The following is a 25,238-nucleotide window of genomic DNA, read 5'->3' on the forward strand; positions in this document are numbered from 1 at the left end:
CAAGGCTTCCTGCAACACATTTTTGAAATAACAAGAACAAGAAGAATGGGACTTGTCTTGCTGTGTTGCAGAGATGTTGTGTTCCCAGCTAGCTTAAAGGCTGTGTGTTTTGCCTTGGCCTTTCAGGAACAGCTGCTTGGTTTCTGCCAGGGAAGATGGATGGTTCTTGTTCTCCCTTGGTCAGGTCAAGAGCTGAGCAAACACACGGAGCTGATAGCCTCAGGCAGTTCATCACCTATGGATCAACACCACTGCTTGCAGCCTCTCCTGCTTGCTGTTTCTCACCCCCTTCCCCCTCCCTACCTCCATAAATATGACAAGCAGTGCTGCATTATACAAACTCTCCTTCCACAGTGGAAACATCTGCAGCTTGAGCGCTCCTGCAGAAATGTCACTTGGGGGAATCGCTCTTCATTTTATGAGAAACCTCTCTGCCAAGCCCTCAGAGGGCCCGGGGCAGGGGGGGAAGGGACACTGGGTTTGACACTAGTTCTGCGCTGTTTTTCAGGGATTTTGTGGAAGAATATTGTGTCTGATTTTGTGGATTGTCAAAATGAAGCCAGATGGCAGTGGATTAAGTGTAATGCTGTTTTGTTGTTCTTGGGTTGGCGACTGCGCTTCCCCTTGAGCGAGGGAGCCCTCCCCGCACAGCAGCCCCAGCCCTGTGCGCCCCTGGCCACCGAGGGCTCCTTCCCATGGGCTCCCAAAAATGCTGCCCTGCAGGGGGGTAGAGGGGAAACTTTCTTTTGGTGAGGACTGCTAATTGGAAACGGCTTCCTTGACATTTTTCATGCCTAGATTATTCACCAAGAGCCTGTTTGCCGCGCTTTCCATCCGACGAAATACAGGTATTTTCCAATTGTAGTAATGGGTTTGCTTGCTGGAGTTGCTGGGTGAGCAGCTGAGCCAGTGCAGCTCAGTATCTTACAGTTTTGTATTTAGTAGCTGTATTTCCTGATGTTTAGAAAGGTGTGAGTTTAATTAAAGTGTTTCCCATGAGGTATTCAGGAATTTCAAGCCTTTTGTTGGATCCTCAGTGTACTCATGCTCTCTCCATACGAATGATTAGTGGGGTTTCTTTCCTTTATTACTCTACCTTACTTTCTTTACATCTATGGCCACATAATATCTTGGAAATCACTATCCTTTGTTAAAGTTAAGGTAGTGGAAAAGGCCACTGGACTCTGAAGATACAGAGGGAGGACATGTAGACAGACACAGACAGACAAAGGTGTGATTGCCTCGACTTTGTTTCCCTAAGAAATTGGGTTAAGGATAAATTCTTAATTAGGGAGAAGATGAATTTAAAGCTGTGATTCTGAACATTTTCTACTTTCTTAAATAAAGGTAGACACGCGGAAAATTTCCTCTTGCAAGAATTGTTCTTCTCTATACGCTTTTCCCTTGTCTTGATACCTTTTTCTTTCCAAGATAACTTTTGACTGATTGGGTTACAGAGCAGTCCTGTCACTCATTCAGAGCCTTGTGAGGGCTGCTCAAGCTCTGCACCCTGTGCTCAGCACCTACAGATCAGTAGCTTATGAAAACACCAGCAAAGGATGCTCTATGTTTTTCCTTTCAGACTGCAGCATCACTTCAGCTGTAAGTTTAACACTTTTCCTTTAATTTACTCCTCCATGATCATTCATTGCAATTGCAGTTCAAACCAGCAAATTTTATTTTGTAATGAAACTGCATGTTCTCATGTAGACCACTAAGAGTCTGCTCAGGTTTTTTCATAAAGTCCCTAGGCCTGGAAAGCATTCTGACAAAAACCTGCTGCTTGATAACACAGCAGAAGCCATAAACCAAGTCAGTGCTGCTGCTGCCTCACTGTGCTCTCTCCTGTTCTTTCCTAAGACAGCTTCTCAGCTGCTCAGGAATTTTTTTGAAAGTCAGCCACACTTCGCAACTGTTCAGAACTTTTAACCTCTTTTCAGTAAGTCACCATCCCCTATCTTTTTTGAAAGTTCATCTTTTAAGAATGTCTTTCATGTCGTGCACAAAGTCCTGTACGGATCTATGTAATGTTGAGTTGTTCTGGAATTTGTTGTGCAGATCTAGTCTCCTGATCTCAGCTGCTTAGCTTGCAAAGTCTTTGATGTGCAGACTGTCTGTGTGGTTTGCACAGCACAGTCTACTCTGACAGTTTTTAGTGGGAGAAACTGGCAGAGAAGGGCTGCCTTTAGGATAAGGCTATTGCATCGCGTGTTGTTGTAGAGTAGAGTATAGATAGCCCTAATCTAGTAACTGTCCCCAAAACATAATAAGTAATGGCAATTTTTATAGTGGCCATCTATTACCAAGATGCTCAGAAAGGCTGGCGTTTCCTAATCTTCAGTTCAGTGACCTTAGAGATCATTTTTTCCTGATTCTTGAGGAGATACCCTGGTGATATAAAGGAAAATTTTCAGTGAATTTGTATCCTAGTACACATCTTGTAGCCTCTGGATTTCGCCTTCTGCCTTGGTGGTCCAGGGTGGGCAGCCCCAACATCAATTCTGAGCGTACTTTCATCTTCCTTGTACTACACTGCACAGTCCGGAAGGTATAAATTAGACATATCCAAGTATTTGACTAATGTACTGAGTCTATTTTCAGCAGAAAATTCAGTAATTTTCTCTTCAGCAGAGGTGAGTTTGGATGTGCTTTTGTTTGTGTTTATTCTCAGAAGTATTTTTCATTTACAGTGTGAGCATCTCCCCCTCAAATTCTTCTCCTGTTTTCTTTACTGTATCCTGTTGTAATAGTCCCTTTGGAAGGTCTTTTAGAGAGTATTTTTTACAGAGTCTGAAAACTTCCTTCCTGGCATTTGCATTCTCTCTTCAGATGTCAAAATCAAAGATAATGGTCCATTGCTGGTGTTTTGGGAAGGGAGGGGTAGGCAAGGGAGTTTGCAGTCTCTACACACTCGTCAAGTCAGCTTACTTTACGTGCAGTGTGAGGGACTTAGTGTGTACCAACAGTAGCTCACTGTTAGCCAGTAAAAGAAGGAGACATTGAAATTCAAAGCAAGCATTTTGAAAATTGTCAGTATTTTCTGATCCATTTCCCCACATACAAAGTGAACAGATCTTCCAAGGAACTCTGTGAACGTGGTGCAAATCTAAATAGGAATGGTGATTTTGCCCACAGGGCATGAATATAGACTTGTTCTGTCAGCACCAGGGATGCTCTGAAGGACTGCTTCAGTCTGAAGCCTTTGAAAGATAATAGTAATGCCCTTCATTTACCCTTAGTAGTATCTCATCCAATGTGCAGTGTCAGCACCAGCTCTTAGCAAAGCAGCACAAGAGGCAGGAAGCACAGGTATGTCATCATTGTCCTGTGGAGGTTTGGGTTCAACTCCTGCCATCATATACATAGGAATAGTTTGATGCTCTTGCTGTCCTACATCTGGAATATTTCAGCATATGTGGTCTTCAGAGGCCTAAAACTACAACAGCAAATGTCACATCAACATTATCAACAGAGATTCCAAAAGATGAGCTGTGGTGCAAGTGCTTTTTCAAAAACTTCTGCTTTGTATGCCTGGGTTAGACCTTGATTTTCACATTTCAGAAGTTCAACACACTCAGTAGATATTCTTCAGAAATAATTATGCTAGGAAAAAAACCACACAAAATATTCAAAACATCACCAGACACTGAAAGCTGAGTCTAGTTTTGCAATGAGTTAGGAAATAATTCTTATTTTCTCTATTTTTTAAGAGCTTTCTGTGGTTTTGCTGCTGACCAGAATACACTGTAAGGGAAAGTGCACCGCAACAATGACCCAATAACAGGAGATTTCTAGAATCACAGGCTGGAAGGGACGCACAAGGATTATCAAGTCCAACCCTTAAGTGGATGGCCCACGCAGGTATCAAACCCACAGCCTTGGTGTTATTAACACCGTGCTCTGACCTGAGCTAATAAGTCATCTAAATGGACTTCTGAATTTATTTTAAATAGCTTTATTGTGGAGTTGCCACTTCTAAAGTGTTTCCAATGTATAAAAACAAATGTTTTCTCAAGGAGAAATGACATTTAAAATGACACTAATATAATTTGAAATTATACTAAGCACTGACATTGTAGACCACAAACAAATTCAATACTACTACTACTATTCAATACTAGTACTACTATTTCTTTTATGAACTGCTGAAATGTCATTCAATCTTCTGTTGAATTTATATATGTATGCTTTATATATAATGTGTTATACAGTTACATATTAATTTGTTATGGTTTTCAAAAATATACATCATCTGAATGCACAGTGTAGAAAACAACAATAGTTAAACAAACAGATCCTTTACTATAGTGTAGAAAACAACTGTAGTTAAACAAAGAGATGACTATCAAAGTCAAGGAATCTTATTCAGATTCATGACTGCTGTGAGCTTCAGAAGAATATTTTCCTGCTTTTTTGGGTATTTAAGACCACTTTACCATTCTAGGAGCAAGGGCTCTGCATTTCAATAAGACATTCTCAGAGAGAGTTTTCTCCCAGTGTAATGCTATCAGTCTTTCATCTCCGTGTGAAAGCTTACCTGCTTTCACCAAACTTGTTCAATTGCTATTGAAAGCCCCTGTCATCTGTCAGAAGTGGTTGAAATTGCTCCTCAAATCCAAAAGTCATTGGGGCTTCTTGGGACTGACAGGTACACAAGCACCATTACATGAGCTGCTTAAAATGCATTTTCTGTGTCATGGGAGGGCAGAAACCCATGAAAGGGAGGAGGCCTTGCTCTACACAGGAAAGGTCAACAACCCAGTTGCTCCTCTATCCACTATTTTCAGGCCTTTGGCTTTGTAAGTAGATCAGTTAAGGACAGAGCAGCACTTGCTCCTTTGAGTTTTAGGTTACATTTCTGAGATAAAGACCTTCAATTATCACCCTCTCACTTTGCAACAGGCATTGCTAACAAAATTCTCTGCACATGTATAATATGCTATACTCTTAATTGGCCTGTGTGTCCTGTGTGGCCATGTTCCTTACAACTTTTGTTTCTGGTGTAATCTATACTGTATGCATTGCACTCTCCTTTCAGTAAATAAGTTAGCAAGGTAGCAGCATGTGAGAGCAGTGTGCTTAGACTCATGCTCAACTCACTTGGTGAAAGAGAGGTTATCTGCAAGATGTGCACTATTCCCTGTTTGCTGAGCTTGCTGGATCAGTACACAGTGCCACAATTTCCAGGCAACAACGTGTTCACATTGAATGTGCTGGGCTGCTCAGGAACCAGTGGGTTGAAAAATTGTCACTGCCTTTGAGGTGGCCTCTTTCTGTGTGCTCTTTCCCTCCAGCTACCTTTCATGGTTTGCTGTGTGGACATACTAGAACGTGTAGTGTGAGTGATCAAAGGAGCACTTGCATTCCTGAAGGCACTCCATTCCTCCAGTCACTCCAATTAGTCCAGTAAAAGACACAACTGTTCCTGATACAGAGAAGATCCCTTACCTTCGATCCCTACCGTAAGAGCAGAGTGCCCATAGTGCCCATAGCATCCTGACTCAAATTTATGTCTTTGCAAGCTCTTGTTGTATTGATGGAAGTGACACACTTTGTAAAGCATGCCCTGTTTTTCTTAGCTGGATTGGACAGGCTTCAGACACTTCAAGGGACAGTCCAGGGTTCAGTGCTGAGTTTTGTCCTCTTATGAGAAGGCAGGTGCCAGTGCAGTAACCAGGCAGATCCAAGAGGTCTGTGGGCCCCTGCCTGTTCCCAGAAGGTTTCTGCAGAACGTTCTAGTTTGTGCTGTGTGGAAAAAAAGACATATAAGTGGGTAACTGTGAGACATGTGCAGCTCTTAAGGCATTTTTTTCTCCTGTGTGGAACACATCTGGGTCTCTTCAGAGAGTTTCCATGACTGGCTCAAGCCAGCACTGAGCCTTTTGGCTGCAAGGTGTTGCAAGTATTGCAGAAGACTGCAGTTCCTTGATAAGTTGTGTCTGTGTGGCCTACGTGGAGTACTTACACCGATATTAAAATTTTTACTAGCTGAATTATTTTGAAAGGCCACCTGCAAAAACATGACACTGATGCAGAAAGAATGATGCTGAGTGCCATTTTTTTAAACAGTGCTGCACAGATTGTATTCCAGCCAGCCCATGTCAGCATTCCACAGGTCAGCACAAAATATCCATGTTGGTTTTGGACTGACTACATACCATGGAGCTAAACCCTGTACTGGCTTGTAATATATACAGTACTAAAAGATGGAGAGATTGAATAGGTGTGGCTGGGACAAAACATTCTGGCTCTTGGGAGCTGCCACAACTGTATTTAAAGCAACTGCATGCAGAAGGGGGTTAAGAAAGTAAATGTGGTTCAGATTTTCCTTGTCAGGAACAAATTAAATCAGCATGGTAGAGGATCCAAAGAGAACTGCATTTGGAAATGCTTATATGCTGAAGCTGGGAATCTGGGTAATAAGTAAGAGCAACTAGAATTTATTAATTATCAAGATAGATTCAACTTAATTGTCTCATCAGGTTGTTGTGCTAGAGGGCTCAATCTGCTAGAATATTGTATAAGTTGTTTAAACAGACCGAGGGTGACAAAATAAATTGTGTGAGAGCAATGACTCTGTCTATAACCTGGTGACATATATCTGCCTCAGAACTGGGAAGTGCAGGATCTTAGGAAATGCAGCACAATAAATGTGTTGATTATCAATGTTCAGCAGTGAGCAGAGGTGGGCAGAGGTAACATTATAAATCACTGAAATGAATCTGAAGACATCTTGAGCTACTACTGCGTGTGGGGAGGCAACTATGTAATTATGGGGACCTTTATTTGGCACACCTGCTGAAGATTTCATTTAGGTACTGGTGAAACATCAACAGACTAGCTTTAAATTCTGGATGATTGTTCTGCAAAAAAAAAAAGTTGTTAGACCTAGAGTGGAAGAATTCTCCTTTTAGGTAGCCTGATAGATAAAGGTTAATTGATCCACTAGACTGGAAATCAAGTGTCTTCTCAGGAAAAACTGATCATGACCTGGTTACATCTAATATGCTTGAAAAGAATATAGTCCCAAATCATAATATTCACACATGCTAATTTGAAAAGGCCAATTTCCCAAAGCTAAGGACTGCCTTTAATAAAACTGAATAAGCAGAGGCATGAACAAAGCTGAAAGTTTTTCAAGAGCTTACTAAATAGGCGAAACATTGTTAAGACAATATATATGGCAAAAGACAGAAAGTAGAAATGGACTCATTGTTCTGAATGCATGTGTTTAAACAGGTGTCAATTTGTCCACATTTATGTATATACAGGACTGCATAGGTGTACATATCTACAGGCACTTGTGTGGGCATGCAAGCACACAGTACTTACATATTTAAATAAACCATGTAGCCCTGTATTGGAAAAATAGGCTATAAAAGGGAGATAAATATCCATTGATATTTATAAATATGTTATTAAGTATGGAAATTACTAGTAACACTTAAACCAAAATCTACTCTTGGCAAGCAAATGGTGCTCTGAAAGACTTTTAAATTTACATAAGGAAAAAAAAAGTAGCAATGATGTGGGCCAAGCAAGGGTTGTAGGTACTGAAACTGTTAATAAGAAATGTACAGACGGCTGAAATGTTCAGAAAATGTTTCTGGTTTATGTTTTGAAAGAAAGAATATGGTTTGTGTATATCACATGAGGAGGATGAATTCTCTTCCAGTCCATCTGCAGCTAAAAGAATGTTAGACAACTCCTACTTTGAGGAATTAGCTTTAAGGCAGTAGCCCCTGGTTTGTGAGCAGCTATGCATCCTATGTTTTTTTCTTAAATTGGCTGAAAAATGTTCTGGCCCACTGATAAGAACTTTTGATAAATTTGGGAACATTGGAGCAATCTGCCAAGACTGAAAGCATGCTCATTTTTTCTTTTGCCAGTGCCCCAATGGCACAAACAGGATAATTCTGATAACAGCATGGCAGTCAGCCCGACCTCACTTCCAGCAAAATAATAGAGAAGCTGATATGGGAGTTCAAGTATAAAGAACAGGACTATTGTTAATGGCAGCCAATGATGTTTTCACTGAATTCAGGTCTTGTCAGGTAAGCTTGGCTTGCTTCCTTAATGTAAGATTACCCAGTTGGTTAAAAAAGAAACTATAGGCTTAATGGAAACTGAAAGCCTTCAGTTTGATATCCTACCATAATTTGATCAAAAATGAAGCATTTTGCATTCTTGTTTAAGAACATGTCAGGTGGCTAAGGGCTGGTGGATCAAAGGAGTTGTTGCAAAATCACTCTAAAGAGAATTCTTTTTGTGAGATTCCATAGCCAGATCAGGACTGAGACCTCTTCTGGCAATGTTCACTACTTAGTCTTGCAGGACAAATACTACTATGTACTACTGTGCATGGAACTAGAGAAAAGGGAATCTGAGTTGCATCAAAAGTGGGTTTCAGACTGAAAAAAGTTTGCTTTAACATGGTAAAGTGTAAAATTATAAACTTGGGAACATGTACCATATTGGGGAGACAGCTTCAGAAAAAAAATAGAGACTTTGGAAAGACTTTAAAGACCTTAATGGACAACCTTAGAATGTAATCATAGCTCAGTGGGAGGGCAAAGTATCTGGTGTGCTCCTTGAGTACATGAGCAAAGGTCTGATTTTGTCTGTGTTTATCAGATGAATGCATGTGGAGAGACTCATGGAGTAAGATCAATCCCATTACAGGCAGCATTTTTTGAGTACTTTAAATTGGATGAGAATGCAGGGAATAGCAAAAATCTTACATGAGGGCTAGCTAATACACCTGCTATATTGGCAGGTTTCTACCACAGCCTTTTTGTTCCACGTGAAAAATAGATGAGGATGTTAGTACAAGTATAACACATGTAGAGGTACAAGCTACAGGTGCCAGTTCCTTCATCTTCCCAGGAAATGCATAACATGAATTGATGACAATAATCTGAGGTAGTGTCATCAAATTAGAAAAAAATTATCCATGTGTTTTTACATGTATGCACAAATAATTCCTGAATAAGATAACAAAGGGACCAGTGGACTCCCCACCTTTTGGTTCTTCAGACCAGAGTGGACTGCCTTCCTAGAAAGATTCATTATAGGGTTAAACCCAGGCCGTGGGTTCCACAAAGGAACAGAGCAGGGTATGGGCAGCATGTGACATGCAAGAAGCCAGACAAGATGACCTCCATCTCTCAACAAATATTGAACTCTTCAGGTATAAACCTGGATGTAAAAATTAATTCAAGAGTGGATTGAGCACACTATGTATTTGTACATGCTTAAAGTACAGAAATTTCACTCCTCCTTAAATCATTTCCTTTACCATGTCTAACAAAGTATGGGAGAATTAGTGAGATGCCCTTTATGCCAGAGACTTCTTTGATAATTAGGAGCAAGTCACTTAATTTCTGTGCCTTGATTTGCCCACTTCTAGAGAATGAATCCCAGCTTTCCTCAGCTCCTCTCTTCATGCTGGAGAGACCTCTGGGAGGAACTGCATAAATGTATATTTCCAAAAAGACACAAATAATCAGAAAACTTGGGTAGGGCACAGGGCTGATGTTTCAAATAGATCAGAGAGCTTTCACCCTGCAGAAGGTACTCATGCTACCTTGGTCAGCAATCCATCTGTACTGTGAACCTTGATGAGATAAATATAATTGTCCTCGGGTTGGTTATGTAACGAGCTTGCTTTGCAATTTAACTAATGAATGTGTTGAGAGACCAGATTAATCTTCTAACTTCAAGAATTTTTCCCAATGGAAAATATATAGTGCCTGCCTATCTGTAATATTATCCTCTCCCTACAGCCGGAGTGATTTGGCCACTTGAATGTTTGTTTTGCTTATGTATGTAAATCTCATGTGTTCCCAGATTTTTTTCTGGAAGAGGTGGAAGGACCGCAAGCTTCCCTTGAGATTTTACAGATGGGTCTGTGGGCTTTCCAAAGTGAAGGCCATTCCTGAGGGATGCCATACAGGCTCTTTGGTGGGATGATTTTAGTTGCTGGTATGGTTGAAGTTGCTGTTTTGGGATTTTTCCCAGTAGGGCCATATTTCACCCTGTGCTCTCTCAGTCTCTGAAAGCAGTCCATTTAAAAAAAATAATAGCCTGGTTCTATCGTTTGTTCATTAATTGAGGTCAAGAGATTATTTTAATCTTGAGATTTTAATTTCCTCGTTATGCTCTTGTTCTCATTCTCAGGAGCCATCTAGAAAATGCAAAGATACTGGTTAAAGAAGATCCAGTAAATGCTTATGACAAATGAAACATGACTTCCCAGAGTAACACACACTTTGTCAGAGCTTTGCCAACTATAAATTGTACTAAGTGGGTCAATTTTGGAAGTCAACATCTTAGTTAAACTGTCACACTGTAAATATTGGTGATTAATGACTGCAGAGTCTAATTTCCAAGCAGACTGTCAGTGGCACTCAGTAATCAGCAGAGTCCATAGTACAAGTGCTTGGCAATCCTTTTATGTTTTGTGATCCAATTCAGGTTGCTCATTTTCCACAAAGAGGAAACAAGAGAGGGAACTGATTTGAAAATGCTGGCCTGAATGCTGGAGTTGTGTCTGCACCTGATTATCCCCCTCCTAGAGCTTTTTCCCATTCTTCAGCATGCCTCTACAAGCTGAGGTGCAATCCCATGGGAGAACATTGGATGTGGATGTGTCCTGACATTTGGAGGTCAGGAGAGACAGTTTCATCTGGGGAACTCCAAACTCCCTGTCTCATTGTCCCCACCACTCTGAGATGTGACCCACAGCTCTTGATGCTCCTTTCCTGGCATCATTCCTTCTCACTGCTGCTCCACTGAGTCAGAGGGCCAGCCAGGTCTACCTGTCCCCTTTGTCCTGGTCCCCATCCCACTGTCCATCCATGAGGGTCTGGGGCAAGGGTGTATTTTACCATTGTGGGTACATCATAGAAATCCCCAAGGAATCTCTAGTGCTGTTGAGTACTTGAAAGACACAGTATGGCTCAGTCCCCTGCCAGAGCTGTGTGGACAGGAATGTAACATGCACTGGGGAAAGCTCTTTTATCTCCTTCTTTGTAAGCAATGTGCTGCCTGGCCTAGACCAGGGACTGGGAGAAAGTGGTCAGTGGCAGGCAAAGAGCTGACCTGACCCCTGCCTCTTCTGCCCTGGTTTCATGGGGCTTCACAGGAGGATGCACAGGCCTGTGTGTTTGCAGGACACAGTGATCTTTTCAACCCAATACAGATGGCATCCATTAAAATATTATCAACTAACATTGATTACTACAGTTTCCCCTAACATGACATGACTAATCTTCTAACGTAGCTTGCACACTGTGTACTGCCAATGCTTCAATGTATGCTGAAATCATTTAGTAATTCATTGAAGTAAAATCATTGAAGTAAATAAATGAGTAAGTCTAACACAATAGAGTTTATGGCATCTTGTCCTCCTGGAAATAATTTCAGCAGTAGTGAAGTACAAAATATCTGCAACTTGAAACGTCTGTCTTTATACCTGTATTTGCACAGCTTGAGATACATCTGCAAATTTATTTTAAAATTAAACAGCCAAATATGCAAATTTTTCCTGTCTCCAATGTATGAATCTATACCAGGAAATTAGAAGTTTATCAAACAGGTGTCAATGCACCAGTCAGATCTATGATACCCTGTCATTTTGGTGCAAATTAATGAATTGTAGTAGAAAAATGCTCAGACATTTTTGTGAAGTTGGTGAAGAAAATCTGCTGAAGGCAAAGGAGGGAACTGATAAATAATACAGACTGTAGTTTAAAGGAGGTTCTTCTATGTTCCTTCCCAGCAGATGAAAGAAGTTCAACTAGGGTCTTCCATCAACAGGTACCAAAGAGCTCACCAAGAGCAATTTGGTTCAGAGCCAATAAATAACTCGCCTTCTAGGAAAATAATTTGCCTGGTGTGTATAAAGAAGTATAAATGCCATTCCAGAGTGAAGAATTTGGACAGGAATGAGTGCCCAAGACGGCTGTTTGTGTGAGCAGGAGAGGAGAGAGCCTTTTGTCGGAGCAGAGACTTAGAGAATTTGAGTGGAAAGGAAAACAGGAAGGCATATCATGAGATAGGAAAGGCAATTAAAGCAATTAGGAACAATAGCATGAGAACAAATGAGTTTGAGCTGGCCCTTAGTCTGGAAACTTGGAAAAGCCTCCCAGCAGTGGGAGGGAGGGCAAACTTGGCTAGTTGCTAGGATGGAAATTAAGTCTGTAACTGAGCATCTGATGTGGTCACCTGTGACAACAGGGCTCTGGGCTTCCTAATCTGGGACGAGCAGCCTCAGAGAGACCTCCCATGTGAGGAAGGATTTAAACACAGGCTTTGCTCTTTGGGGATATATTTGCTAATGTTTAAGCTTCTGTAGCTTAAGCATGTTTTTAAAAGTACATTTCATATGCACAGTTCAATTTTGCAGACGGCTGACGCATGAGGCTTGCATATCTGGCCTTGTGACTGCCATGGACATCTGGTCCCGTGCGGGCTGTGTCTCTCCGTTCTGCACCCATCCTGGGGGAAGAGCAGCAGCTGCACAGTGCCCCAGATCCAGCACAGCACTGCCTGGGTTTGGAACAGCTCTACACGGAGCACTGGCAGGCTGGCTTGGCAGGAACCCATCCCAGGTTTTCTTGAGCAACTTGGAGCTGAGGTGCTGTGCTGTTGGGGCAGAAAAGGCAAATACTACTGCAAGGAAGCATCCATCCAGCTGTCACACTTGCTGGTATGGCTGTCACACTTGCTGGTAGGACTTGACATGTCCCTTGATGATTTCTTGTAATAAATATTTAACAAGGGATTTTAGAGGCACAAATGACAAACATGCTTTTAAAATGTTTGAAGGGAAACAAAGAATATATTGCATAAGAATAAATTGGAGGCCGAGACCTGGTAGCCACAGATGTTTATATTGAAGGCTGGGGATTTCCTCCTGCTGTTTTCAGGGTACACTGCAGTTGCTTGATTTAAGTCCATCTCCAAAGCTGCTTTGCTTCCTGAATAACACTTCCTTCCTTAGGAGCAAATGCTTAAGATGGCTGAAGTCATTGCATTTATTAGTGATTCATGTAGTTGGAAGATGAGGGTTTCTTTTAGTCTATTGAACATATTTTTTGAAAAAGAGATCTTTTTTGCTGCTGCTGCTGTTTTTTCACTCAGCTGTTGCATTACAGTGCAGCACCATGACACCTCATCTACAGTACAACATTTTGTCCCCTTCTTGGGTGCTTTTTAAACTGAAAAATTCCTGGGTAAGAGGGATTAATCCAGTTTTAATTTTGCAATGTTCAGACAATTACAAGAGCTTGTATTTTCAGACAGCTGATTCTGGAGTTTACAAATTGCTCCTATGTGGTTCAAGTGTTCACCACCAAGAATAAAGGAACAAGTGAAGATTCAGATTCCAAACTATCAATTCTGGGTTAGAATTTGTGGACCCCGACTTCCTTTTCAAAAGGGAAAGCCAACATGAATTTTCTGTCTTGAAGCGATTTTTAGGATGGTCCACCTGTATTTGTTAAATTTGAGCCAGGTTGATTGTCAGGTTAAAAGAAGAAAAGAAATGCAAGGAAGAAGCTGACTGAAAATGAACTTTGGTATATGCCGGAAAGAAAAGTAAAAGCTTCAGGTTACACTATTGTATGAGCAACCTGCACACGCGTATGTGCCTGCGGGAGACGTGACCGGCAGGGCGTGGCCTTTTAAACCTTAAATTGCTCAGGTTTATGCAATTCAGCTTTTCTTTGCCTTCTGTCATGCCACAGGCTTCACCATCTGACACGGGCACCAGCGGCTGTCTGCCTGCAGCTGGGGGCTGAGCGCAGGTCCTGCCCAGCCATGCCAGCCCCAGCCTGCTGATCCCACACCTGCAGCGCAGGAGAGACACCGCAAAACCACACACGTGAGTTGAAAGGCTTGTATCTTCCTTTGTCCTGGTCCTACTTTTCCCCTTGAGCTTGGTGTGAGTTCTTCCAGAGGAGCAAAGGTGCAAAAAATGCTCTGGTAAACAAACCAGCCCTGTTTAGTGGTGGGGGAGTGGGTCCGAACCTCAGCCTGCACACTCTGGAGTGCCATGCAGCCAAGGCAGTGATAAATATCTTACTGTGTCTGTCGTTAGTTAGTCTGTCTGACTCAGCTTCCCATAGCCTAATGTAGGGTTTGTTTTCATCATATAACAGAAATGGCTATATAACATACCTGTAGGTTGCTGCACTTCTTGGTAGGCACTGTTAAAATACTACTTACATACGTGCTGGTATGCAAAAACACTCCTCAGTTCAAAACCTTTTTGTTAGCTAGATGTGCTTGGGTTTCTGTCCTCCCCATTGCTAAGGTCTATTTCTTCAGTAAAGTGTGTTGAAATCCAAACAATTATTTGTGGAGAGGTGCCATTTGTACTGCAGCTGCTTTAGCCCATCGCTTTATTAATCCTCTGGAAACCCATTTCTTCCCCTCCCCCAAGTTAAAACCCACAAAGTCTCACTGCAGCTGTAGGAGGTAAATTGAGGCTACATTCACCACTGCTGTATCTTCCTGCTTGATTTTATGCATAGAACTGCAGCTGAGGTGAGAAGAAAAAGAAAACTTGATATCATTTTTATCTTTAGCTCATGCTCTTCACACTTAAGCTTGTAGTCAGTTCTTTACTCAAAACATCTTGTAATTCAGTACCAGTATATGCAGCAGTTGCAAACCTGTGAATATGTATGAATAGGCATAACTTCTTATAAGTTTTATTTCTATCCATAAGACTGATTGTTCATGTGGGAACACGTGTATTCGCAGTGCCGACTCAGAACCAGGAACAGCGATGAGGATTCGTGGACATCCTCACTCACCAGAATGTTTACTTAGAGTACTCAGTAGACAAGAGGTCCAAGTACATAAATCAGAAGGAGCTGTTCACATGTTTAAACTTCTTAATGTTTTGGGTTGTTTTTAATGACCAGGGATGGACTGCTTGCATCAAGCTCTCAGTCACTTTTAAATCTGCCAAAGAAAAACACAAAACCCCAAAAAGATGCATATTAGACTTGTATGTCATGTTTTTCTATGATGCCTGGTAACTAGGAAAGGGTTCCTTCAACAGCAGGAAAAACAAGGTAACCTTAGGTGACTGTACTGGGCACCATGCAAGGCACTTGCTTTCCCACAATCTTTTGTAGAAATGGAGTTACCACTGCCCAAAACCCTTTTCATTTGCTCATTCAGGTTCATGCAGAACAACATCAAGGCGGTTCCATCACTTCATTGAAACAGCAGTGTCTCTTATCTGCTATTGTTGGAAAAGCACAAATGCTGATCTGCAAATAAAAGCCAGAAATCACTGTCAGGAATTTGGAAAGTTGCTGATGTGTGAGGAGCTGTATCCTCAATACTCCCATCTACTTTCCTAAGACTGAAAATTCCTCTTAAGGAAGTGATCTGTTACTAATTTGCTATTTTATTCTTCCACCCCAAACCTCAGAGCCTACGTGTATTTTCCAAAGATATAAATTGAATCAATCTGGGAAAGCTTGTCTCACTGTTGTCTTATCCTTGCCCCCTGAAAACACTCTCCCACTGCTAATCTCTCTTACTTGTTTGTGGTCCTGTAGAAGTGTCCTCCCCTTGGCTCACATGAGTTCTGCTTTTGTAAGAGTGTTCCAAGCCTGTGTGTTTGAACATTACCTGCATCAGGACTTCGTTGTAGCACAGAGCTGGAAAGAGGAATGTTCCTGGCTCTGAGTTGTGTTCCTCTACTAGAAAAGAAAATTGAATTGTCTTTTGGAAGAAGTTTGAATGTGCTGGCATCTTCCCTAGCATAGCTTTTCTTTAGTAAAATGGAAATAAATTTTGCACGCAGGGTGAGATGATAGATTAGCTCTATTTCGCTGCAAACCAGGAAATCAAGCAGCATTGTTTCCAGAAGGAAAGTAAATTAATACAGGCTTTCAAATGTAGAGAGCCTCCTCAAGGCTGGCTGCTGGAGGTATTTCAGTCTGGTATTTCTGGAGATGTCAGCCTTGTCTGCAGGGCTGGGTGCTGCCACCTGGCTCCTCTCACTGTCAGGGCAGATGGAGGCCTGTGGCTGATTTGGAGGGAATCTGGGGCCAGAGCCTTTTTAGGAGGTAATGAGACCCCACTCTTGTTAAATGGGGGGGCTGGAGTCCTGCAATGTCTGACTGAGCACTTGTTTGCACTGCATGCCCAGTTCTTCCACAGAAATTACAAGCTAGAATGGACACATATGCAGTTGATCTTTCCAAGGCTTTCCCTAAAGGCTCAACCTGAATCTGCAAAAGCAATCATTATCTGAATCATGGGATTCAAAAGGATTCAGCTCAGAAGACAAACTTTCACCTTCAATACATGTTCAGGGAATGGTTAGCTGGCAGTTCCTGTTGTGTACAACTGCTTCCCACTGTGTACTGTTCTCATCCCACTGAGTAAAAATCAATTCCTCCTTTACGAGGAGCTAAACACTCAAACTTCCTACTTGTCTAGCTGATCATGGAATCTCATTGGTCCTCCAGTTTCACTTTAATACACACACAACATTCTTACTGAAACAGAGTCTTAATAAAATAAATGAGTTTTATCTGCCAGAAATTTCTTATTAAGGAATGCTTCCTATTTCTGTCTGGATATCTTTCAGAAAATGACTTGTTTGAAAGCAGATAAATTTTGATTGATTTTGGATATATTTCCTGTCTACTTTTTGCTTTTCTTTTCCCTAAACTTTTGCTTTCCATGCTTACAGCTACATGGTATAGACTGTGTTGAAATGCTGATGTTAAAAATGTATAGGTGATGCTATTATCTTATTTAGTTTTCTACTACAAATCTGATTTTGTACTATATATTTAACAGTATCAGTTCCCACAGGATTTTACAAGTGGAACCCAGTGCTGGAAAGTATATCTGTGGGTTCTCATAGTTTCCGTCTGAGAGCTCATCTAATCACACTACTGCTATTTAACAGAATGTATCAGTTTAGACCCAGTCAAAATGGGTCTGAGGCACTGAAATAAATATGACTTGTAGGAGGAATTTCAAAGAATTAAAAAATCCTCTTGCCTGCCTGCACACAGCAGATAACATCTGATTGTGAGAAAGGATGCAGGAAGCAGCACAATTTGAGCATGTAATTCCTAATTGGTTTCTCATCACGGGACTAGGCAGCACACAATTGGCCTTCATACCCACAGAACCGGTTCTGGAAGCAGATATTAACTCAGCCACAGACTGAACCATCTTTCCCAGGCTGGTGTCACTCGTGTGTCCTGGCTGACAAAACCTTAGTAAGCCTCTTGCTGTTAAGGGGAATATTACAAGGCCATCAGCAACACATGCATGTTAATTAGCAATGGGCTTTGGGGGAGTTCCCATGAGGCCCCAATTAAAGCAGTGATGCATCAAGTCCAGTGAGTAGTACCACACTCAGGGATGTTGTTTCCCAGCACTGAGCAGATGAAGACAGAACCAGGCTCTACAGGATGTGTTTTGGTGGCTGAAGGCTTGGTCACTCTAATAAACAAAATTTACTTGCCAAGACTTTTGTTGAGCAGGGAGCTTAGTCATTATCCTGCTACAAAAAAATGATGCCCTGGAACAGAAACTATTGCACAGCCTCATTTAGAGAGATCTGCTTCTGCTCCTGCTTGAATATTCTAGGTTTACCCAGCCCTTTCCATTTTAAACAGAGCTATAAGCTCTACTGCATCCTGACTCTCAAATGAGCAATAGGGACTACCAGCAGATATAAATGGACACTGTCAGCACTACTTTGTAAGAGAGGTCTGTTCAAGAGCCAAAATGTCACTTTTGTCAGCCCCAGAAAACTGATAGTCAGACCACAGTAGCTGGGCTGCTGGGTTCAGCCTCTTCAGTGTCCAGTTTGTCTCCCTCCTTCCCAAGAGTACATTTTTCTTAAATGTGATATTCAGTACTCAGCAGTGCACAAAATTATAATGTCATCAAAATTTCTTCCCCTTGTCCCCCAGAATTTCTATTTATGGCTGCATATTGTGTGTTTTCCTATCCTTTTGGAAGCTTCCCCTAGGCTGTACCACTCCCCTAAGTTGTTCCTGCTGACTACCTTACCAGGGCTTGTGTCCTCCTTTATCCAGGGTCCTGAATGGGACTGGGCCCCCACTAGTTGTGACCCTGGGACTGAGTGACAGTGAATGCTTTCAGATTGAGCTGTTTTAAACACCAGAGTGTCACTGTACCATGCAGTTCTTCAACAGGGACCACTTTTTCTGCTTAGGATTTGATTATTTAGTCATTTTTGTGGACCCAAGTAGCAGGAGGACGAAAGAATAAGATACAAGTATAATTTAAGTTATAGACATTTACAGACCTATAATTTTTTATTGTATACTGTATATAATATTTAACAATAATTTTCATTATTTAATAATTATAATAACTACATCTAAATCATAGTGCAGGAGTTAGGTGAAACATAAATAAACTTGAGATACAGACGATTAAATCCTTGCTCCACTGAATTTGCTTAATTTTTCCTTTGAGGGCAATGGGCCAGAGGTTTTAACCCAGGCCTTTGCTTCTATTATTTAGACAAGTTACTCTGGAGATCCAACTGCTGCAAGTTGCTGCTGTCCCCCCAAGGGGTGCATGTCCAGAAAGCAGAGGATGCAATCCTAGAAGTCAGGAGTTTGTGAGGGCTTTCTCTCAGATCAGGTATAAGAGGATCTCTGTGGTCACCTTGCTGCACAAGGATTCCTGTGACACAATCTGGGCACTGTCCCCACTGGCATGGGGACAGCCAGCTGCCCCTTCCCCTGCTCACCTAACCAAGAAGGTGCTTCTAACCGTGTGGGTTGCTTCTAAAAAAAGGTCCCCACAGGGTGTTGTGAGAGCTCAGTTAGTAGCTTGCCAAGTATTAAGAAACTGCTGGATCAGAGAAGCAGTTGTAAAGGCACAGTGTAATTAAAGCACAGTTTACTTTATTATGTGTTATTAGCAGGGTTATCCATCACATGTTCTGTGCTTTGTAGTTATTAAATGTTATCTCCTGGTTGGTCACATGTGAGAAGATGCTGTGTGGTCTGAGGGTGGCAGGTACCACGGCGTGGGAGCCAGGATGAGGTGTAAGGTTTCTGTGTCCTAAGGGGAAGAAGTCTTCCACTTCTCTTTTGCTCCCTCTTCATCTGCTCCATCTTCTCTCCTCTCTCTGGGAAGGCAGAGAAGCAGCATCACCCACCTTCTCTGCTGACCCACTTGGGGCCCTGGGAGAGGATTGCAAAAACAGATTAAGATTTACTGTGAAGCTGTATTAAGTTAAGATTTTCACAATCCCATGCAATTTACTCTGCCTATTGTATTTTTATTTTAAAGTTAAGTAGGGCAGCCTGCACAGAGCACACGTGGTCTGCAGTCCCCATTGCACAGACACAGCAGACACACCTGCAGCAGGGACCAGGGATGCTCTCCCTCATGCAGTTTGCATGTTGTACCTGTTCCTGGCTTACCAGCATCTTAGAAGGCAGCTGAGGCACGTGGTTGTCCAGCCACAAAAATACAGTTCTGTCATCTGCTCAAATGCCTGAAAGAGAGCTTGTGGTATTTGTGAGGCTGCCAGTGTTGGCAATATCAGCCGGGGCAATCAGCCAAATCGGAGTGGAGGTGCACCTTTTGTTACATAAGTAGCCATGTCATTTTGTAATTTACTATGTGAAATGCCAATGGCATTTATTATGTCAATTAGGATGAGCATATGTTTAGGAAGCCCTTGAGGAGTCAATCATAATTGCTCACATAGCCTTGCTTCGACCACATGATTGACTTCCTTTGAGCAGGTAGACTGTGTGCCTTTGGGAAGCAGTTACCCACAGCCTGCCCATTCTGCCACAGCTCACCTTCACACTTGGAGTCTGAGCTTTTAGTTCTGCCATAAGTCTGGGTTTGCTGAGCTTTGAAAGGAACAACCAACAGCAGTTACTACCTTAACCATCAGTATTTGACAACTAGAGGCATGCCAGCAACAAGTCTTCTTGGAAGCTCTACTTTCTACTGAGGTGAGTTCATTCCTAGGACGTTTTCCTTGTAGTGAGGAATGCTTAACCTGACGGATATGTACTGCCTTACTCAGATCTTCTCTTCACTCAGATCTTGTCCAGCTGTTCCTAATATTGTCAGTACTTCTGGGCTGATTTTTTTTTTTTTTTCATTTTAACATGCTGAGTAAAGTTTTGTATCCATGAAATCATCAAAAAGAGCAATCCAGGTTTGCGTGGGCATGTGAGAGACAGACGAAACAGCCGAATATATTTCCATACATTCCTACCAGGCATTTCAGCTACACAATTCCACAACAAAAAACTTTTTCCAACATTGGTTAATTCTGTAAATTCCAGCATGAGCCACAGAGAAAAGAATTCTTTTCAAACAGTCTGATTCTGGTTTTAGAAGTTACTTTGCGTGCAGGCACAGTATGACATTGCTGTTGGGTCTCACAGCTTGAGCTACAACTTAAAAAGCTGGGGTTATTCACCTACTGTACTGTACCAATGGATTTTTCTATTCAGTTGGAAATGCCTTTCATCACTAAAGGCTCTGCAAAGTACTTTTTTTGTTATAAGCTCTGAGAAGGACTTTTTGACTATTAATAACTTTGAAAAACCAGCTGTCTTAAAACTGGAGCCAGGCAGAGGAGAGGTTTTGGAGCTCCTGTTTGTTGTCTCAGACACATTCTGTACTGATGTGCTGAACTTTTAAATACAATTATTTTCCTCTAAGAGCCAATTATAACAGTCTTTCCTAACATCTTAAAAGCCAAGATGAATTCTTACCTGCTAAATTGATACCTCCAGGACTCACAACTCTCCTCCAGCTACTGGCTTTTTACCTGAAGATATGTATCTTGCCTTTGCCCATAACAAATCTCCATCTAATTACACATCAGGCAGAAAGAAAATGTTGTGATTCTTCTTTAGTCAGAGTAGATTTAAAAATAAGAGGAAAAGCGAGGGAAAAAGAGAGAGTGGACTATACATAGGAGAAATTCTGGTCAGAAGGCATGATGATAAGATTTTGGGCACCTCAATGTTTTATAAACTTCCTTCAAACAAGGTTTCAAGCCTAGGCAAACTGACTCACCCCTTTGGCCTTCAGTGCAGCTATGCCAAGATTGGTGCAAATTATTACATGATATTTTATAGCCAGGTCTTTGAAATGTGAATCACTGTCTTTTTTAATCGAAAATACTGTATAATACATATTATTGAAGTGTGGATCATTCTATAATGTTTTCCACAACTGCTGTATAGTACCACCTTGAACAGTAAAGTCAGTGTAATCTATAAAAAGCTTCAGTTTGAGAGAACCAGTTGGTACAAACCATGGTAATGGGAAACCTGGGAGGCTGTTACCAGGGAAGACACTTTGATGAAAGGTAGGAAGTCAAAACAGTTGCCGTTTTGCTAATGGCAAAGACTTTTCTAAAAGCATCCAACCTCACACTTCATTATAAAACCCTGAAGATTAAATAAGTGATGTGATCTTGCAGATTCTGGCAGGAGCAGTAAGGTCACAGCTAACCCTGCATAACTGGAGGACTGTTGTGCTTTTGCTCGAGAGGGTGAAGGAGAACCTCTGCTTCCTCCTAGCCATGAGTCACTCTTCTCCCCAGTGAGGGTGAGCCACTAGATGGGGACAATGCCCACATCCAGCCAGTGGCAGCTGGGCTGAAGCTTCATTAAAGAGCTAATTCTGTAACTGTGAAAGCTGTTCAGTCTCCCAGCAATTTGATGTGGATATTTTTTAACACAAACAGACAAGATGGCATCTCCAAACCTTCAGCAAAGCAGCTGATTATCAAGGAAGGCAGCTATAGGCTGCAGCATGCTCACAGCTACCATTGTGAAAGGAAGGCCAGGTAAAAGCATCTCTGGAAGAATAAGGAGTTCCCACCCTTACCTGGCAGCTGTGAATGCTGCTGTGGCAGGGTGGTTTCCTTACATGCCTGTGGACTGGCCCCTTTGGCCATCCACTGCCTTCCTGACCCACATAAATGGATGGCCGTGAGTCACTCAGAGATGCACATTTGTAGGAGATAAGAGCCCATGCTGGGACTGGGAGAAGGATGCAGAATGACTTTGCTATCAAAATTTAGCTAAGAAGAGCACAACAGCTCTGTCAGTGGAACCTCCATCTCCCATGGGTTGTACAGCAGAGAATCAGGGTGTGAAAAGGCATCTGTTTGAATCTGCAGATACAGGATTTGTTATACACATGCTCTGTGTGTATAAAACAGGAACATTAATAAAAGGTGTCCCTAAAACACAGAGAGAAAACCAAGCTACCAAACCATTTGTCAATCTTGCTGTTCTCTTTAGAATCCATTTCCTTTATACATGCTGGCAACTCTTACCACTGACTAAAGATTTTATTACCACCAAACCATTCTACTTCAGGATGAACTACTGGAGCTAAATTCCTCTTACTGCTCTGCAGCTCATCTGTTTTGCTCCTCTGTTTTCCAGTGATGCCTGCTCTCTGCCTTATCTTTCTCCATTTGTAATTTAAGCCAGTAGCTGCTCCTCCAGGCTCCCTGTCACTGTTTCTCTGACCTCTAGGCATCTGTTTTATTCTGTGATAACCACTTCCACAATGTTTTTGATCACTTAGTTGTTTTTCCCTTAGCTTTTGTTACTCATTTTTTGCTACCTGAAGTTTCTCCCATTTTGTGCCGTGCTACTTCCAAGTGCAGCCTCCTGAACTGCTGGGTTAATATTTGACGCTGGCTGGGCAGAGGCAGTGGGGTTCTGCCACTCTGCCTGGCAAGCCCTCTTCTTGCTACACTGCTGCCAGTGTAACTGTGGCGGTAAGTCAGAATTTAAGCTTAAGATTGGTTAAATGCTTCACTGGGATGGGATAACTATGGATTTGTTATTGCAAGGAGATGAAAGCCATTCTCTCTACCTACTCTTCGTGTTTACTGTCCAGGCTTTTTGTGTGGGTTTGTTCTGTCATTCTCATAAGTGCTTCTGGTGGCTGCAAATTCCTAAGCAGTGAAGACCAGTCAGATGCAAACTTCTTCAAATCATTACAGCCTGTTGGGTAATTTTTTAAAAAATATGTTATCATGACAGTGGTTTTCACATTTTATGCCCTGATGTGACCATTGTCATTACAGCTTGTGGCTGAAAACTTGGCAATAAGGATATTCAGATAACAATGTTCTTCCTTCATCATTTGCACTGCATTCTTGTGCTTCGGGTCTCTGCCTTGCACTTGGTTCACCACAGTGTCACAACACTGTGACATTCTTACAAATCAGTACTTGGTTTTCTTTATCCAAGCCAATCTGTGCTAGGTGCTGTAAAACTCTGCTGAATCTGGGACCTCAGTTGTTGAAAGCTTCCTGCACAGCAGGGAAGTGGCTGGTGATGTGTGCTTAGGCATGGGACCACACCTCCTCTAAAAGCTTCTCCTGCCAATCATCCTTGCAAGAACCACCCTCTGTCAATGTGGCTCTGACTACAAGAAGCATGAGACTGCCAAGGTGACATCCATGTTCCACTGAGGCTGCCAGTGGTGGCCAACACCAACTCAAGGGCACATAGGATTCCTCCCCTGTTTTCCCATCTCTTCCTCCCTCATAAACAGGGCTTGAAGAATGGAAGTTCAGCCAGGAAATTATTACCTTTCCTGTTTCACTGTGGTTTACTATCCACCTTTGCAGGTTTTCTTGCTCAAAGTGTATTTTGGCTTTTTATTCATAGGTACTAGAAGAAGTAGAAATATCCACTAGTAATCGATAGGTCAAATTTAAATCCCTTCTCTCTTCTACAATGTTCAAGAGGAATTAAAACTTTAGGCTTCCTAAAAGGACATGATACTAATTATGTAGCTATTATATGACAGCACATGAATGTTATAAAGACAAATGACTGGAATCATTGCAAAGAGCATCTGCTTCTGACTGAATCTGTGTGACAGTCCCATCACATGCCCTCCATGCTGACTCCTTTGGTGGGATAAGCACTTCCCAAAGGTGGCAATTGTTCCATTGCTTGATATGTCCAGCAGTTTATGAGGGTTCATGGGTGAATGTGGACCAGGTTAGCCAGAAGGGGCTGAGATTTTTTTTTTCCCCAGAGTTTATATTAGCATGTAGTCAAAATTTTCTAAATAATAGACCTCATAGGACTTGAATTTCATGTTCTAAAAACTCAGTGCCCGTTACTAATAAATGTGGATAGTTTTGTTTCCCTATGCTGCAGCAAGTATTTATAATTTACATAAACATTGTAAAATTCAGGTACAACTCCTCATACCTGCCCTTTTCCACTAGCATAGCATTATTAGTATGTCAGATTAATAAAGAGTATCTGCAACATGGCCAGGACAGTCAGACTGTGACTCCTCTGGGGCTTCTCTCATCATTTTTGCTGCAGCAGAACATGGCCTTAGGGCAGTGGTGCCTCTCTTTCTCAGTTGTCATTGTGAAAATAATTGCAGTAGCTTTGGAGCTGCAGTACTGTTTCCAGCTGTAGCTAATTTGTGTCAGGGGCTTTGCTGTGTTGTACATGTGGAAGTGGAGGAGAGGTACTCCAGGGTTAGGGCATGAGGCTGGGAAGGAGTGGCTCAGATGCTCATGTACGTGTTCCTGGGGGCTGCTCCTTCCTCAGAGCAGGGCTTTGGCTTTAGCTTTCAGGCTGGCTGATGGGAGCTGTCTGTTGGGTCTCTTGCCAGCAAGCAGCAAGAATTCTGTCCCTGAGAACATCCACGAGGCAAGAAAATGCTAGAATTGGCTGTATTCTGGTGTGTTGTGCATAGGGCAGGCACCCACGTAGATGTGCCTGTGTGTGGTGGTGCAAGAGGACATGGGGGGAGTGGAGAGACATGGCATGATGTTGCCCACACCCCTGGTTGCCCCAGCTGCAAGGCATTCTGAAAAGGTAAAAGATAACAAAGCTTATAGCACAGTGCTATTTTTGTCATGCTTTATTGGTTTCTCATTCATTTTACATCTATTAACAACCATGAAAGTTCCCAAGCCATGTGTTGCCATTCTTGCAAGCAGTCCTGTTGACTTGAGATGGCTCCCTCCATGAGCCAGGGATGTGGAGAGCATGGACACCTGCTCACAGCCACCTCACTTCATCTAGAAGTTATCCAAGAGCTTCCTACAGGAGCCACTTACAGTGCCCAGATAGTCTCCACCCCAGCTCCTGATAATATTTTATTTTGCTGTGTGTCACCTTAGTAGAATTAAATAATAACTCCTATATTAAGAT

General features: G+C 42.0%; 1 protein-coding gene across 5 annotated transcripts in view; it reads left to right on the forward strand.

Moving 5' to 3' along the window:
- The window catches only part of LNX1 (ligand of numb-protein X 1), a 148,846-nt gene that overhangs the window by 55,254 nt on the left and 68,354 nt on the right, over positions 1–25,238 (forward strand). For 3 of the 5 annotated variants that reach the window (XM_018926186.3, XM_018926201.3, XM_030238723.2), the window contains exon 2: positions 13,752–13,888. The gene's annotated coding sequence lies outside the window, so the exon portion shown is untranslated. Of the gene's footprint in view, positions 1–7,982; positions 8,055–13,751; positions 13,889–19,799; positions 20,013–25,238 lie in introns of those variants that run through there. The other 2 variants (XM_018926190.3, XM_018926197.3) reach the window with 2 other exon arrangements.

Source organism: Serinus canaria, chromosome 4 (assembly GCF_022539315.1).
Source record: "Serinus canaria isolate serCan28SL12 chromosome 4, serCan2020, whole genome shotgun sequence".
Classification (NCBI taxonomy): domain Eukaryota; kingdom Metazoa; phylum Chordata; class Aves; order Passeriformes; family Fringillidae; genus Serinus; species Serinus canaria.